Source organism: Epinephelus moara, chromosome 6 (genome assembly GCF_006386435.1).
Source record: "Epinephelus moara isolate mb chromosome 6, YSFRI_EMoa_1.0, whole genome shotgun sequence".
In the NCBI taxonomy this organism is placed as follows: Eukaryota; Metazoa; Chordata; class Actinopteri; order Perciformes; family Serranidae; genus Epinephelus; species Epinephelus moara.
Genome location: NC_065511.1, coordinates 2883914 through 2891165, shown reverse-complemented (window position 1 = coordinate 2891165; position 7252 = coordinate 2883914).

The window sequence follows — 7252 nt, the reverse complement described above, 5'->3', positions numbered from 1 at the left end:
ATTCAATTCTGGATTTTACAGGGAGCCAGTGCAGAGAAGCTAAAACAGGAGAAATATGATCTCGTTTCTTAGTTCCTGTTAGTACACGTGCTGCTGCATTCTGAATTAGCTGGAGAGTTTTTAAGGACTTACTAGAGCTACCTGATAATAGCGAGTTACAGTAATCCAGCCTAGAGGTAACAAAAGCGTGGACCAATTTTTCTGCATCTTGTGAAGGGGCCATGAGATGATAGATATCTAAGACTATGCCTTAAACTTTGTCTTGATAGTGTGTAAGGCCATGTTTCAGGTCCAGTCACTGATTTATTGTTATTGCATGATTCCAGCACCTAAACAGATTTCCCCCTCTCATAACTCATAACATTTTCAGGAACTGAAATTAACCTCAGTAGCATACAAACTGGAATGGAAAGGGGAAAGACAAAGAAAAGACTGACCATATATTTCCATCTCAGCAATGTCAAATGCCTGTAGATCATAAAGTTAGAAGCAGAGTTAAAGTATAGGTTCACATTTTTGTATGGTATGTCTCAACGCAATCCATACATTAAAGCACTGTTGGTCACTTCAGTTATTCCTTCTCTTCATACTGGCCAAAAAAAAGGTCCACTGGTTTAGCCTACACGAATAGTTTGTAGTAAAATACAATATTAACATAAGTGAGGGTTAGGCAGGTCTCACATTTTTTTAAATTTTTTTCCAGGGATGGCAATGTAGGTCTGTTGGTCGGTCCACCACTTTGGTCCAGGCTGAAATATCTCGACAACTACTGGATGGATTTCCATTAAATGTGGTACAGACATCTGCTGTCTCCAGTGGATGGATCCTAATACATTTGGCAAATCCCGGACTTGCTCTCTAGCAACACTAATAAGTTTTCCATTACCCTGTGAAATGTCTCAGTTGCTATTGTATGGATTGCCAGTAAATTTGGTACAGCCATTTATTATAACCAGAGGATGGATCCTCATAACTTATGTGATCCCTTCAATTTTCATCTAGCGCCATCATCAGGTGGAAATTCTATTTGACTAATATATTGTCTTATGACCAAATACCTGCAAACCAACAACAGTGCTGATGAATAAATGTTAGCATGCTAACACGCCAAATTAAGATGGTAACAGTGATAATATTATAGCATACCTGCTTAACATCAGCACGCTAGCATGTTGACATAACAATGCTAACATGCTGATGTCAGCTGCATGGAGTTTTCATCAAACAGTGTTTCAGTTTCCTTGACTGTGAAACTTAAACACAAATCAACAGAAAAATGTCCACGATTAAAGTCTCCTAGATCATACATCATCTAGTAACCAAAATTATCATCACAGAAATATTGGAATCAGGGTGAGTAAATGGATACAGAAATCATAACAGCGTGCAGTTGTTTTTCTAGGTGACACAGACTTCAGACTGGCAACTAACCAAACAGATTTTTTTTTTCATGCTAACTAGAAAACCAGCAATTCTAATAATGTATAAAATGAACAATGTCTACGTTTCACAATCACAACAGATTAATAAGGATTTATGAGGAAAATGTCCTACCACAGAGCACACAAAGTGTGAGTAACCTGCAGCACTGGCCATGTGTTCCGCTACTAAAGCAAAAGTGAAACTTAAAGGTGAAGTGTGTAATATTTAGTGGGATTTGGTGGCGTCTATCAGGGAATTGCAGATTGCAACCAGTCAAAACTTCTCCTGGCTAGAATTCCTTCACTGTTCCTTGTTCAAGAGTTTTTTTTTCTGGAGCTGAATTACCCACAGAGATCTCTTCTTCTCCAAAACAAACAAACCAGGTGATTTAAACTGCTAAAAACACTGAATAAAGCTGTTTCACGTTACACATGAGTGCATCTCTGACGCTTTTTGGCTTCTCAGAGACAGGCGGCTTGCCCACAACATGCTATTGTGAGCTCTCCCCTTTTCTCTCACAAGTTAATATGTGCCCACCTTTTTTTGATACAGATGATACAGACATTCTGAAACAGACCTTGAAAACGGGTAAAAACACAGAATAACGCAGTTTCAATTTACAAATCCATGTTTTGTTTTTTTTTAAAGATTATTTTTATTGGCTTTATTGACAGGACAGTAGGTGAAATGGGAAGACAGGGAGGGAGAGTGGGGACGGACATGAAGCAAAGGGCCGTGAGCCGGATTCGAGCCCGCGGCCGCTGCAGTGAGGCGATGCCTCTGTACATGGGGCGCCGGCACTATCCACTACACTACCAATGCCCCACAAATCCATGTATTTTTGACACAGTCTGGCATGTTACTGCGGGAGGCTACATCAATGGAGAGATCCAGACAAAGGTTATCCACAAAGGTCTTAACCTGTCCAAAACTGGAGCAGGTGATTAGAAATAAAGCAGTTTCACGTTACAAATCAGTGTAACTCTTCTTATTACAGTGGCTGATGCAAGAAAACAGAAAACTGTCGAAACATGGCAGGGCAACATGGCAGCCACCTCCCATTCAATGCATGTGTAGGTCCTGTTTGTGCATGTGTGTGTATTACAAATCAAATCCTACACAGTGGTCCTTTAACTCCAGACTAAAACCACATTATTACTTCACGTCACTAGGTGGTAGTATAAGACTGAAGGGTAATAAATAGATTAATGTATTTCTGAGGACATGGCATACAGAGGCCATGACAGGAAAAGCAGCAGGGCATGCTGAGTCAAAGATAGAGAGCAGAATGTGTGTAACCTAAGGACCAGACAAATCTGCCAGCTCGTGTTTTATTTGTGCTGGCATTTGCAGGTTGGTCTGATGATGCAAGGCTAGGATGATTTATGACCTATAATTTAAAGTATAGTTAAAAAATAAGTGTAAATTATGTATAGGGACATGCTAGTAAAATATGTACCTGTTATGTCAGTGTAATTCTACATGCATGCTTTTTTATCGGTGACGACATCAGTGCAAGCTTTACAGTCACCAGCAGAGGTCAGAAAAGATCTGGTAGTTATTAACGGTGACACTCCTTTTATCTTTAAGAAGTTGAAAAAACGTTCTCACAACTTGGATTACTGAATTTGATGTTTTATTTAAAGAATATAGTTGCCAACTCTCGCTGCATAGCATTATGTTTGCTTTCCATTACAAAGACAATTTAAATGTGTCATGAATTTCCCATGAATTAGTATCTTAAAATATTTGAAGTGTTTTTGTTTGTTTGTTTGTTTGTTTGTTTGTTTGCATTATAGTCTAAATTATTCCCTATCAACCTCTGTCTTGAGTTTTGTGGCAGTTGGGAGAAGCGTTATGATGTGGAGAGGAAGACTTCTCATATTTCACTCCAACCAGACGGCGTTCCTCCAAACACAGAGGCTCTTACTTTTAAATCAGCTTCCCAGACGCTCGCGTGGAGTTACGCGTTCCCCTGGGAGGGGAGGCTGGGCTCGAGACAGCCTGTGGATCAATTTTAAATCTGCAACCAAAAAAATTACCATACCGTGATGTTACCTGTGGCACTCAGCTAACTTCTTACAGCAGGGTTGAGTTAACTGTGGACAGATTTGCACACTAAAGTTATTGAGGGACTCGTGCGCGGCTACAACTTCAGGACCACCGACTGTCCAGGCTGTGTGTGGACATCATCAACCTCCAGACGACGCGATGTCTGTATGTAAAGAGGCTGGAGCGGAATGAACTCGACCGGCGATATGAACCATGGTAAGGCTGTTTTCATGCTAACGTTTCCCCTTCAGCCGTACAGCCTGAGACAAGACGGGGCAGTCTGAAAAGTTTGGGCTCAGCAAAGTGCTGAGTAGGCAGATAGATGCGAGTTCACTTATGACTCATACTTGAAGGATATCAGCTGTTGGCACGAGCGTTACAGTCGTTACAATGGGTATTGTGGCTGGTTTCCCTTCGTGTTATTGTTGTCATAGCCTACACTTTCATATCAAGAGACCAGAGAACCAAATGTGATATAGTGTAGCTCACTGATAAGATAATACCCCACCTTAGAATATTACATTTGGTGGAAGAAGCAGGTGATTAAGACCCTTTACTGCAATAAAAGTGCCTTTTCAACTGAGTAAATATAATCCACACGAGTCAGAGCTAATTTCTTATCTAGGCCTAACCGCCATATTGATTTTTACTAAACTTGGTAGATAGGCTATGTAGAACAGGAAGCCTCAAGGTGACTGGAGAAATTTTACTCTAACTGGCAACTGGGTGGCGCTATAACAACAGAAAAATGCTTAAAAATGGCTAAAATGCGACAGATCGCTGTGGCTCCCCCTGTGGCCAAATACCATAGGCTACAGTATGCTGCTGCAACAAGGGCTAGCCGCACCTTTCCCATGTGAACTACCAATGCACCCCACTTTTAAGTCAATACAACATAAACACTTTAACTATCTGCCTTTCAACGTGCTACCTCAACTACTAATGTACAGTTTTAGCCCACTAACTATCCCACTATTGGCAATGGTACTACTGTACTTTCAATATTAAAGCAATCATACTATCAAATTCACAAAAACTCTGTCTGAATACATTGCTCTTCTTCCCAAACACACACCATGTGAAACTGTACATGGGCAACTGTGCACTCAATGGGTATGGACTAGTTTACAATAAGGACCAGGAGAAAATAAATCAATTTTAACACATTTATTTTAAACTCAATAGCTTTCTTCAGATTTCAATCACAGTCATCAGTCAAGGCACACGGAGCAAAGTGTAATGTCAACAGAACCATTAGAAAACAAATATAATAAATGAACATACACAAGATGGTATAAAAACTACTACTCGACTATTTCCTCGCTATCCGCACTCATTCTTGCTACTCACTCCACACTGTGTTGTGTTCAGTGTTGCCAGATCTTGGGAGAGAAACAAGCAACCAGGACCAGCAAACAAAATTACTTTACAAATACATTATATTTACTGCCCTTGAACTCTACTAAACCAGCTAGCCGACCAAAAACATGGAAAGAATAAATGAATGAATGAAAACGAAAGTAAAGAAGTTGCATATAACGAGCCATTTTACTTTACCGTAACAGTGCTGGTATGCTAAACAGGACCTGAATGCTGAGTACATATTTCACACAGAATCTGATTCTGCACACTGCCTTTGAATCGTCCCCCTCTTGAAGTTGAATCTTTTAATCCTCTCTCTTTCTACAAATCTTTATTGTATTCTTTCCATATTTTGCCCACTTGTTAGCGAAATATTTAAAGAACCTCCATTAATCACGCAATTTAAATGTGAAAAGTCTCATTGACTGACCTTCAGCTGTGTGTATGCAGAGAAGGAGAGGGGCGGAGGGAGCGGAGCTGTGGAGACATACTATCATGCATTCAAATAACTTATTAGACGGATATATATATATATATGTAGAGAAAGACGACATTTAGAGAGCAAGCCTAAATGAGCAACTCCACTTTAGAAACAAGCCCAAAAAAACGCAACCCACGACTACCAATATTTGTAAGCGACTTTAAAAAAAAAACAAGCCCAAAGTCGTGACTTATAAGCTCAACCAAACCTGACGTTGTTAGCTGTTTGCATGACGCCGTTGCTAGGTTACCAGGGAGCAAGTGAGTGTGTTCATGCAACCAACCTTGCACAGCCTGACTCCGAGGGTAACTTGCGCAGCTTTCCTCGTGTTTTTTTCCTGACAGAATACACTAACATTATTGAACGTTACATCGAACGTTTTTTCTATGGACGGCGCATGAGTGTTTATCGCAAGACGATATGTTATGGTCTTATTGCCCACCACTAATTTCTATTTCAAAAAGCAATGAAAATTTTGATTACAAGAAAGCAAACTGAAAGAAATTGTGTGAGGAGGTAGGCCTGTAGCAATATACGATAAGTCTGGGTAAGGGTAAGTATGGGTTCGTCGGCAGAGGTCTGCACTTTGCACACTCTGTGTGCAAAGGGCTTTAGCTTCCCTGGGACTTAATGGAGCAGTAGGCGGGAGAGGACGCTCAGTGTATGATGATTGAAGGAATTGTCTAAAAGGCTGAACCCCTTTTTGATTGACAGTGCTTTTGAAATACACACCGGCATCGTCGCATTGCGAGCTCAGTCCCATGCAGATATTTGCGAGTGGAGTCTTCTGACAGAGTGCCTTATTTCCATAAGCGATATAGCTCATTTTCATCGTTTGTACAGTACACACACAACTAAACCCATCTGAAAATCTTGGAGGTGTGTTTTGCTGTGGTTCTATGGCATGAGTGTGGTTGAAAAACAGCTTCAATTAAATGTTCCTTTTATAAGTTACTGCCTCGCTAAAATATGACAAATTTTATGATGTAAACTTAAAGTGAGCTTCCCCTGTTTGAAAGACCAGCAGCCGCCACTGGTCTGTAGCCACCACTCTGTAGCCTCGTTCAGTGGCCTGACACAGCATCTGATTGTTTACACGTCATCAGTAACAGTCTAATAACACTGTAGACTGCTGTGATACAGACAGACAAAGACAAAGGCATAGACAGCACATATTACTGAAGTTGTAGGAAATATCACAATCCAATATGCTAAAATTGAAAAAAAAACAAAAAAACACCCAGTTTTTTCAGAGGTGTGAGGAGATATAGAGGGAATGAGACGACATCTGGATGCAGCGAGATTATCATAGTTTATAAAAATGCAGCATTAGTTTGTTAGTGTTGGGTGTATTGTATTGTATTGCTCCGCCTACCATTGTAATTCACTGTAAATCTTTGTATTTGAGACTGGTAGGTTAGACTAAATGAGCACTTTAAAATAGTTTTGGACATTTTTTCATGTTTTATAATACTTTACAGATCAAATGATGATTGATAGACATTACCAGCTCAGTGGTAGAGTGTCCGCCCGTGGGTTCGATCCCCGGCCGGGTCATACCAAAGACTATGAAAAATTGGACCCATTGCCTCCCCGCTTGGCACTCTGCATCAGGGGTTGGCATTGGGAGGTTAGATCACCACATAATTCCCGAGCGTGGCACTGCTGCTGCTGTGACATCAGTGGGACCTTAACTTCTAACTTTATATAAATAATGGGCAGAGTAATAAACAAAAAAATAATTGTAAGTTTCATTCCCACTCTGTCAGTCAATTTATCTATGGAGTTTAGTCATCTCAGATCAGGCCATTCTCATTCCAAAGTTGCCAAACACCACCGCTTTGTCAAAAACCACTTTTTGTGGTGGTATGATACACCTGCCGGATGGTGTTGGTTTGTAACACAGCTGGAGGGAACCTTTTGTGGTGTCATGAT